Source organism: Cebus imitator, unplaced genomic scaffold (assembly GCF_001604975.1).
Source record: "Cebus imitator isolate Cc_AM_T3 unplaced genomic scaffold, Cebus_imitator-1.0 Scaffold196, whole genome shotgun sequence".
Lineage (NCBI taxonomy): Eukaryota > Metazoa > Chordata > Mammalia > Primates > Cebidae > Cebus > Cebus imitator.
The window spans coordinates 1,480,776-1,492,249 of NW_016107511.1; the positions used below are offsets into that span (position 1 = coordinate 1,480,776).

Sequence of the window (11,474 nt, forward strand, 5' to 3'; positions counted from 1 at the left end):
CTATACCAAACTAAACATACTTCCCTATAATTTTAAAAAATTCAAAAATGATGTCCTTTAAAGTAAGAAAATAAACTGTGATCTGTTCTTCCACTGTTGTTAATTTGCAATGTCCCACTTATCTCTGATGGAACATCCGTAAATTTACTTGCCTTATTGTACTTATTCCTTGATGTATTTCTAATGATTATATCATTCTTTGAAGACTTACATTTGGACCCCCTCAACAATTATGAAATAAAGTGCTGTGTTAGAATACACTAAATGAATAAGAACTATCATGAGCTCTTCACAAAGTAACTAGCCTAGAAATCACCAAAATTCCCACTATAGTAATTTTAAAGATAAGATAAATCCTTTCCAAATAAACAACAAGTAGAATTTGATTTCCTGCTCTGCTCCATGTTTTCCTTTTGTTTACCATCATGTATATCAGCTGTGTCTAATTTATTTTCCCCATAATCATTTTGTTGTAACTTGGTGTTTTAAACCTTTCTAGTGAAACTTGGCTGCAACTTGCTTTATGAGAATTTTTTCTTAATTCTCTTTTTTTTTTTTTTTTTGAAGCGGCAACTGCAGAGGTGAGCCCATTCAGGAAAAGGCACGAGCGCGGGATGATTCCGAGGACAGGGGCAACACCAGGCTTGCATGAGTGTCGAAGGCCGTGGGGTTAAGGCTGCAGGCGCCCTCTCTGTTACGTTGTGTCTGCTGTATCCTCGTCCTTGGAGCCGCTCGGGTCCCTGAGATTGTGTTTCTGGGATGGGTCAGCAGGGCCAGGGAGGTGCCTGGTGGTCAGGCCAGCTCCTGTGAGTCTGAGCCTGGGAGGCTCATCTTCTCCTCTGGGCCCACCAGCTGCACGACACCTCCATTCTCCGCCAGCTCCCCTAGTCCTGTCCTGGGTGTGAGGGAGCCCGTTGGTGGGAGGAGCAGTGAGGGGCTCAGCTCGAGGGTAACTGGGGGAGGCGGGTGGAGGGACTGCCACAGACGGCTTGCGGGCCACAAGCGGGGGAGCCTTAGGTGACTTCTTTGGGGCCTGGGATGGCCGCTGTTCCGAGATGCTCCGGAGTTCAGCCACCAGATTCCGCTGGAGGTCAGCCTGGTCTCGGGGGACACGGGCCGCTCCAGCTGCAGCTTCTTAGTGCCCTTGGAGAACAGGGAGCTGGCCATCAAGGCAGGGGACTGAGGAGGCCGTGGCTCTGCCTCAGGTGGTCCACTGGGCTGGGCACCTGAGAGGCCCTCGCTGGCGGCCAGGCTGGAGGCCTGAGTCGGACGGCAGCATGGAGCCCTGAGGAGGGGGCAGGCGCCGGGCTGGCCCCCCCGACAGGGCCCTTCGTAGTGGCTTCTGGGGGGCCGGTGGCCCCAGTGCCGGGGTGTGAGCCCCTGCTGGAGCACCCACGGAGCGCAGCCGCACCATCTGCAGGATCGAGGGCGCGACCAGGGGTGCACCCGTGTCCTCCGTGGGAGGCCCGCCGCCCTTGCTGCTGCCCCCTGGTTCCTTCTGAGGGAGCTTGGCCACAAGCCCTGGGGCAGAACTAGCAGGAGCTGGGGCTGGCGGAGCTGGAGGAGGGTCTGGGTTCCGCAGGGCTGACTCTGCGAAGCAGTAGCTGAGGAGGAGGAAGCAGCCGGGGAGCTGACAAGCTCTGGGGAGCCTGAAGGGCCTGCAGGCTCAGGGCCGGCCATCGGGTGGAGGGAAGTCAGCCGTGGACAGGTCCTGCTCCTCAGGACTAGGGGGTGGAGGTGGGGGCCCCCTGGGATCTTGGAGGGGCTCCTCGGCAGTCTCTGGAGCAGATGGCGCCTCCACCACCACCTCTGGCTTCTTAGTGGATGGTGGGGGTGGATGATAAGATGGGGGTGGGGACGGTGGGGGCGACTGGTCTTTGGAGACGATGGGAGACTCCTGCAGTGCGGTCAAGGATGTCTGGGGAGTGGAAGGGGACGGAGGACCTGCATCAGTGGTAGAGACAGGCGCAGTAACTGCAGCAGGGGTAGCGGAGCAGGGGCAGCTAGGCTGGGGCTCTTGAGTTTGGAGGGAGGTGGGGAAAAGGGGGCAGGCACCTTGGGGTGAAGAGGTATGACAAACCTGTCACCCAGAGGGGTCAACATCTGTGGCACAGAGCGGTCTGAGGGGGCAGGGTCGGAAGAGGAGGGACACAGAGACGTGAGAGAAGAGGACACAGAGGCCCCAGGGGAGCGAAGTGACAAGACACGCTCTGGCTTAGGGGGCTGGGCCTTGCCTGGTGAAGCCGGGGCACCTGCCAGGCCCTTGGGAGGGAGGGTGGGGGTACCACTTTGGCTAGAGTATCCACTGGAGGGTGAAAGCGTCCGTTCTGGGGAGCGTGGGGAGTGTCGGGAGCCACCCAGAGACAAGCAGGCCACCCAGCTGTTCGCTGGGTTGGATGGACAGGGTGCTGCCCCCACTCCCAGATGGTGGGCCACCACCAGTGGTGGACGGCCGAGGCAGCTGGGGCTGCTGCTTACGCTCAGGCTTTGGGGGCAACCCTAAGGGCCCGTCAGGCACTGCTAAGCCCCGCTGATGGAGGGAGTGGGTCCGAGGGGGTGGAGGCCGCTTCAGCTTACGTAGGGACACACTCCGGCCAGACAACTGCCCACTGCTCCGAATGCTGAGTGTGTCTGAGGCCTCAGCAGTGCTGCCCCCACTGGGGGAGCCCCTCCCACTGCCTCCCTGGGGAGGAGGTGCCACACTACTGCTAGCCACAGAGCCCTCCGGCTGCCCCTCAGAGCCACGCTTAGAAGAGAGGGTGGAACCATCAGACACAATGGTGTCAGAGGACTGAGAGTGGCTCCAGGTGTCACTGGAGGAGGAAGGGTGGCGGCTGCGGGGCGGTGGGCTGGAGACCGAAGAGAAGCGCCCCAGTAAGCGGACAGAGGCCGGGCTGGCTGAGTGCAGGCTGCAGCGGCCCAGGGCCACCACGTCCACTGTGGGTGGCAGCACGGCATGTGGTATCAGCTTCGACAGGTAGGTGGCCTGGGGGGAGATGGACATGGCCGGGCTCAGGGGCTCTGTAGGCCCTGCCCCTCCTGTCAGTCCAGGCACTGCTAGGGACATGGGCCAGGTCAATGGTGGGGGCAGGGCACCTGTGGACCGGCCAACAAAGGTGTCATCCCGGTAGACACGGTCAGTGTGGCGTTGCAGCATGGCCTCTGTCTCAGCGCCAGCCTCTGCTTCCGCCTCCAGCGCCTGCAGGGACACCCGGGCCCCCCATCCCTGAAGTGCCGTGGGGACGCGCAGAGCATCCCGCGCACCAGGAGGCCGGGGGCGTGCCTGGTGCTTCGCGCTCATTCCGCGGGCCAAGCTCCTTCTGCATATGCCGCGGGAGTCCCAGCACAGTGCTCCACCGCCCGCCGCCCTGACCCTCTGGATTTGGGAAATGAGTCACGGGGTCGGAAGGTGGAGCCTTTGCGCTGGATCATCTCCGAGTGGATGGAGAGCGCGTCCTCTGCTGTGGAGCTCTCAGCCAAGTAGGATGCGGCCTGGCTGCAGAGGGAGATGTTGTCTTCATCTGGCCCCATCCGGGAGGACTGGATGCTCTGGGTGTCTCCATGGTCCCAGCCACCCTTATTCAGTTTCTGTTTCTCTTGGTGTTGGAGGGAGCGGAGCACCTCCTGGGCCTGCGTGTGCAGCTCTTCCAGGTACGGGGTTCGTCCACTGGGGAAAAAGACATTGTCCTGGTGCTCATCCACTGTAGGCCCTGGCCCCTGGCTGGGCCCTGCACTCAGACGTTTGTCATTCTCAGCCTTGGCAGAGCCTCGGCCTTTGCCCTTGGCCCTCTTGGCCTTGTCCTCCGCCTTCGTGGCCCGGGGGCGGCCGGTTCAGTGCTCTCGGCCCCGGCCGCCTTCTTCTTGCACCGCTTACCCCGCAGCCAGCTGAAAGCGCAGCAGAGGCCGGAGCGGGACTTCTTCCTGCTCTGGGGGGTCGCCCGGGTTCCCCGGCTCCTAGGCCGCAGGTGCGGCGGGCGGCGCGCGGGCCACCATGATCTTCTTAATTCTCTTACATCAGACAGTGCAACATACAGAGAATTATGGATGTAAAGACCACATAAACGTAGTTTACAGATGAATAACACCCATCATTTTTAGCTGTAGGGTTTAGACAATGTGGAAGCATTGACAACTAGGCTTTATTTCCATTGCTGATGAACATTACCTACACTACAGAAGTAGTGTAGGTAATTAACAACAACAGAAACATCAAAAAAATCCTCAAAACCCATGAGAAAGTCATTTTAAAAATATTCTGAGTTGATGTTGTAGTCTGCCAGCCAGCTTTTCCCTTCTCAACTGGCCACTGACAATTCTGCATGAAAATGTTAGAATCAGATTAGATATTTGGAGTGTAAATCAAAATAATTACACATTTGTCCACTTTGGAAAGTAATGGAGGTGAGGGGTGTGTGTGTGAACCAGTATGCATGCACACATGCCTATGTACACACACACATGTTGTGTTTTCTTGTTTTGTTTTGTGTTTTAATTTTTATTTTTAAATTGTAAATTGACAAATCATAGTTGTATATCTTTCGGGAGTAAAAAGTGATGTTATAATTTATGAATACAATTTAGAATAATTATATCAACCTAATTAACATCCATCACCCCAAATACCCTTTTTATTTTTAATGTTGAATGCATTCGAAATTTACTCTCTTAGTGATTTTGAAATGTAAAATACTTTACTATGTACAATTTTTACCAAGTTTTGCAATATATCTCAAAGAAAACAAATACCTTATTTCTTGTGTATAATTGAGGCTTGGTACCCTTTGAACATCATCTATCCATTCCACCCCACACCTCCAGCCTCTGCCGATGACCATTCTACTCTCTGCTTCTTTCAGTTTGATTGTTTTAGATTCCACATATAAGTGAGAACATTCAGTATCTATCTTTTTTTGACCTGGCTTATTTCTTCTAGCATAACATTTTCCAGCGTCGCTACCAATGAAGAAATGGTTTTTGTAAAGGCATATAATTGCAATAGTCTCTTACAAGCCTTTGTATTTTTGTGGGATCAGTTATAATGTCTCCTTTGTCATTTCTAACTTTATTTATTTGAGTCTTCTTTCCTTTTTTCTTAGTCTAGCTAAAAGTTTACTGTTTTCATATTTTTAAAAGAACTTAGTTTTTGTTCATCTTTTGTATCAATTTTCTAGTTTTCATTTTATTTTTGCTCTGATCTCTATTATTTTATTTCCTGCTCCTAACACTGAAAGAATTTGTTCGCTTTTATTTTCTATTTTCTTGAGGCATAATATTAAGTTATTTGAGATCTTTCTTCTTTTTGATGTTGATGTTTATTGCTATAAACTTTCCTCTTAGAAATGCTTTTGCTGAATCTCGTACATTTTGGTATGTTTTGTTTTCATTTTTGTTTTTCTCAAGGTGTTTTTACATTTCCCTTTTAATTTCTTCATTGACCTATTGGTTGTTCAAGAGCACGCTGCTTAATTCTTTTAATTTTAATTTCTTCATTAACCTATTGGCTGTTCAAAACCATATTGCTTGATTTCCACATATTTGTACATTTTCCAGAATTCCTTCTATTGTTGATTTTTAGTATCATATCATTGTTGTCTGAAAAGGTACTTGATGTAATTCTAATTTTAAATTTGCAAAGACTAGTCTTGTGATCTAACGTGTTATCTATCCTGGAGAATGTTCTGTGTGTGCCTGAGAAGACTGTATATTCTGCTTCTGTTGGGTGAAATTTCTGTATGTGTCTATTAAGTCCATTTGGCATAAAGTGTCCTTCAAGTTCAATGTTAATTTTCTATCTATTTAAATAAAAAAAATAATTAATTTATGACAGTAGGAAAGCAGGATCTGGTGTTCTCTGAGCTTCTTTGATTTGTGGGCAGGTGTCTGTCACTGATTTTTAAAAGTTCTCAGTCATCCGTTTTTTCTTTTCACATTCTGGGTGAATGCAGTGTTCGTAAAAGGTGCTAGATTTGTGCAACCCTAAAAATAGGTGACTCTTGACTCACAGATCCTTGGGAGCCGCTCCTGAACAGAGTTTCTTTATCCACACACTTCACTTCCCATACACACTCTTACATAGGTGTTCTGGCCACCAGTAATCTCTGAAGGATGGAAGATGAAGAGATATAACATGACCTTTACATGAGTAGAGACTCCTCCCAAAACAGTGACTGTTCCCGAAAACTAGACCAACAGAAAAACAGGGGATATCAACATATGTAAGCACGCATTACTCATGTAATGAATGCCTTGGCTAAATGTGACACTTGAATTTTTGCTTAGGGAGAGTAGAAAATAGGCATAGAGAATATAGAGGCTGGTAAAGAATACAGGCTCAAAGGTGATTGAGTTATATTAAAGGAACGTCTTGATCAGCCTTTGCTTTGTTTTTCTCTTGTGGAGTATGAAATTGGGTGCTGCAATTAAATATGTTTTTTGATTTCTTAAGATGTCATAGGCTGTTTCCAATTTTAGGTTTTTTTGGAGTTTCTTAAATCGAAATTTGATTCAGGGTAATGAAAAAATACAATGTTAAAGTTAAGATGGAAAGTAGGTCAAAAGGCAATCATGTTAAAGAATAGGATAATTGCAGATAGGACCTTGAATACAAAAGTAATCTTAAATCATGACTATTATGATACAATTTGCATAAAGGACTGAGATTTCTTCAGAAAGCTATAGTGAAATGGGACACTACAAATCAAATACAAATTTAAAAACGAACACATTTATTCAATACATATCCATAGGTTATTCTTGATTAAATGTATAAATTTTAAGAATAAAGTTTTAAATTTGAAAATAAAAGACTATTTCCCATCTAAACAGACTGTTGGCTTCAAGATACTTATGTTAAATCATCTTCCATTGGATATAGCTGGTTACGGCATCAGCATCCCTAAATCTGACTGACCGATACTAAATTTTTCCTAAATCTCTTTTCCCCCCTTTATCTGGCTAAGACTACTGGTTCATCCTCCCAATTTCCTGTATTTAAAACTCCAGTGACCTCTTTGACCTTGTCCTTTCTCTCCTGCTGTTCATGTCTTCTGCCTCTCACATTCATTCCAACCTACGCAACCCATTGGCCTATTCCTATTTACGCACCCATCCACCTCTCTCCTGAATTAGCTGCAGAAAGCTTTCTCACTTCTGGACTCATGACACAGCAGTTATTATTACACATGGCTGTTAGATGTGTGGAGTTCTTGAACCATAGTTCTCATTCATTCATCATTCATTTCAAAAATTTCGATTGGCTCCCTATTAGCTAGAATATATGCTTTAATGCCCTCTGCTCAACATGTGAGGCCCTCGATGATCTAATTTCACACACTCAAAAACTGTATTTCTTCCTACTCCCCTCAAAGGACCCTGTACCCCACATTCCAGGCAAATCCAGTCACTGAACAACACTTGCAAAGGCCATTAAAAGTCACTGTAAAACCAGCCTGGTCTGGCTTCTGTGTTTTTTAGTGCTCTATCGCCTTTGTCTGAAACGGCTTTCTCCTCCACCTCTATTTTTATTTACCGGCACCTTCCAAAGCTTTCAACATTCAGTTTGTCATGAAGGCTGATCTTACAGGCTGGACTAGAAGACCGGGAACTGAACTGGTGGTTTCCAAATCAATATCACACTTGATTCCCACCTCCAGAAATTTTGCGAGAGGCAGCCCAGAGTAGAGCCAAAGAGACTTACACACACACACACACAGACACACACACACACCCCAAAACAAACACTTCCCTTAATGACTATATGGGTATCCGCCCTAGCCTAGGCCAGGCTGGTGGAATGCACTGCATTAAAAACAGCAGGACACTGAGAAAGTATTTGCTACTCATTTATACGGGATTTGACCACTGTGTTATTTACAGATAACCTACCTCATTGGAGTAAAACCTATTTTAAATTGACATACGGTATAGGGTACATTGTAACATTTTATTAGTGAAAATTTACGAGGTTTTATTTGTGAAAACTGACAAGACCGTATTTGTGACCATCTCAAGGAAAGCCTGTCTGTCCTGCGCCATTCTCACCTGCCAAGCTGGCTGCAGTCCCTTCCTCTCCTGACTTCACTTTGCCCTCAAGGGCGCCTGCTATTATACTCGTGGCTTTCCATTTTCTACTACTGTGTGCTGATCATTTGGGCACATGCCTTATTTTCTAAATAGACTGAAAGATTCATTACGTATCCGAAAAGCAAATGCTGACGAAATTGCCTAAAATAAAAAGCAGAACCACGGAAGTTTCTAAGACAGATTACCGCAGCTACCCCAGATGATTGCAATCACCTTCTCATTGGTCTCCCAGCTGACACATTCTATCTATTTGTAAGTCAGCAACGAGTGATCCTTTAAAAATTGTCAGAGAGCATGGCTCCTCTTGGTAAAGCATCTGCCTCGCCCCCGCCATGTAGCTTTCTGGTTCACAGGAGTAAAAGCCAAAGTCCTTATAATTGCCTAAAAATCATGCAAAATCTGTTCCTTTTCAGATTTTATTCACTACCATCTTCCCCATTGTCTCTCTGTTCCAGTTAAAACAGCTTGCTGCCTGATTCAAACACAACCGTTCCTGCCCCAGGGCCTTTGCACCTGCTCTTTCCTCTTCCTGCAACAAGATTGCTCCAGGTATCTGAAAGGCTGACTGTCTCGCCTCCTTCAGAAGTGTGCTCTAATGTCTCTTTACCAATGAGAGCTTCTTAGTCCACCCGCTTGTCCTTCCCTGCTTCATTCTTACTCATGACACTTACTCACATTGGACGTATATATTTGTTTCCTTAGCTAGGCATTCTTGTCCTACCCTCACAACAGTAGGAATTCCCTAAGGTTCTGAGAAGACTCCTCTGCTACGTTTATAGACTCCTGTCCTCTCACATTTGGTGCTCATGCACCTCTTGGCCCTTGGAGCACCCAGAGATTAGGACTTAGAGTATGTGGCTGTGCTTCAGAGGAGGCAAAGAGGTTGCTTGGGAGCAGAGAAGGGAACTTTGGGCTGACAGTGCAGGATCCCTGTGACCACACGCCTCTGTGTGTTGACAGCAATGCTTTTGGTGTCCACCTGCACTGCCCTCTTGCGTTCAGTCAAAATCAAGCAAATAGTTACGAACTGCTAAAGGGGAGGGTTACCAGGTCCTATTTGAGTGTTGGAAACACAAACCCTGAAGCAAACAAATCTGCCAAACACCTTTGACCTGTGGGTTTCACAGAAAATACTTGGGTCAGAGTAGCGTGTTAAATGACACCACAGCGATGACACAATCATAAAAATCTACACTGTGGAATCTGTCCTGGTTTCTTTAACAAATTGCAGGAAAAAAAGATGGAAGGGGAAGAATAAGAATGAAGGATGCTTTAGAGACTCAGCAATCCATTGTAATATCCATACAAGCATTCTGCTTTAAACAAAAAAAGAAAAAGAAAGAGAGAAAAATGGTGTGAAAAATTATGTAAGACTAGTCAGGTACCGTGGCTCACACCTGTAATCTCAGCACTTTTAGGGGGCCGAGGCGGGTGGATCACTTGAGGTCAGGAGTTCGAGCCTGGCCAACAAGACTGGCCAACAGGGCAACATGGTGAAACCCCCTATCTATGAAAAATACAAAAAATTAGCTGGGTGTGGTGGCAGGCACCTGTAATCCCAGCTACTCGGGAAACTGAGGCAAGAGAATTGAATCACTTGAACCTGGGAGGTGGAGGCTGCAGTGACAGAGATCGTGCCACTGCACTCCAGCCTGGGTGACAGGGCAGGACTCCGTCTCAAAAAAAATATATGTGTGTGTGTGTGTGTGTGTGTGTGTGTGTGTGTGTATGTATATATATGACAATCAGATAAATTCAAACAGCGGCTGGATTTTGGTTAAACGTAAGTAATCCTGGGTAATTTTTTAGATGTATTGGTTTAAAAAGGGGATCCTTACACTTTGAGATAGATATTAAAATACTCATGGATGAAATGAGAGGATGCCAGAAATGCTCTTCAATTCATCTATGCCAGGAAAGTTGGAACGGGGAAATCAAGACTGTCCAAAACTGAAGCAGGGTATGAGGTCCATGAGTTCATTATACTATTCATTCATTGTGCTATTTATTTCCTTTTGGATATGCTTTAAATTTTTCATAATAGTAATAATAAAGATATGTTGAACATGGTAAAGAAGGAAAATGTATAAAGACAGAAAAGAAGGAATATTCTTATTTTTTTACTTCATACAATTCTGCATGAAATATGAATTTGTATTTTCATACATTTTATTTTGTTTTACTGTATTTATGCATTAATTCTATAATTGTATGCTATTAATAGTTAAATTGACCTTATGAAAATTTTCAGAGAGTGAAAACTTTGAAACTCATGTGTTAGGTACATAATTAAAACATATCATCATTCAGACCACACATGATGACTCACAGCTGTAATCCCAGTGCTTTGGGAGACAGAGGCAGGAGGCTCCCCTGAGCCCAGGAGTTTGAGACCAGCCCTGGCAACATAGTGAGAGCCTGTTTCCACAAATATATATATATATATATTTTAAGTTAGCCAGGCATGGTAGCATGCACCTCTACTCCCAGCTACTCAGGAAGCCAAGGTCAGAAGACAGCTTGAGCCTGAAAGTTCAAGGCTACAGTGAGCTGTGTTCATGCCACTGCACACCAGCCTGGGCAACAGGGTAAAACCATATCTCAATAAATAAATAAATAATACAGTATACCATTCAACATTTGTACTTTAGTAATGCTCACCGTTTGGTTTTTACTTATTTCCTTTTATATTGTATTTTCTAGAACAAATTTACACACACTATAAAGTAGAAGAAACTAATGATTACATTCATTGTTTGTCATTGTATTCAGTTTCTTACTTTCATCATCGTTTAGAAATATTTTTAAAGAATTACTGCACCTCTGTTCAGATACAGAAACAAAAATATATTTTAAGAATACATATTTTAAAAAAAGAATACATATTTATATGTATAAAAAATAAAATTTTGAAAAGTTGAATATTTCAAGCCAATCATGCAGATGTCCTTGTCCTTCTCTGAGCTGCTGACTCACATTCCATGAAGTGGGACGGGTCTCACAGAGCCTGGCAAGACGCAGGCTGCGACATGAAGCCACTCTAAACACAGGACTGACCAGGTTTTGAAGGAACTTGGAGTGAGCCTTAGCTCCTTACCATTTCCTTTGAGTAACATGAGCGTTTTTGACATTTTGCATTACTGTATAAAACTGTAAGTATATGAGATGGCTATTCCTGAATAAATCATAAGATAGATTTAAGCAACTGCCATGCATTTTTTTTTGTAACATAGTTAACTTATAAAGTACAGACTGCAACATTTACTTGTTGTAATACTTTTAAAGATCTGGTATTTTTTTTGCCTGCACTTCCCAGGAATTTAACATCAAAGGCATTTTCCATTATTTCCATATTTATTGAAATGAACCCAAATAAAAATGGGGATGTTTCA

General features: G+C 45.6%; 1 pseudogene; it reads right to left on the reverse strand.

The window, feature by feature from the left end:
• Window positions 1-769: 769 nt before the first annotated feature.
• LOC108317011 lies at window positions 770-3,993 on the reverse strand (annotated as a pseudogene).
• Window positions 3,994-11,474: the final 7,481 nt, after the last annotated feature.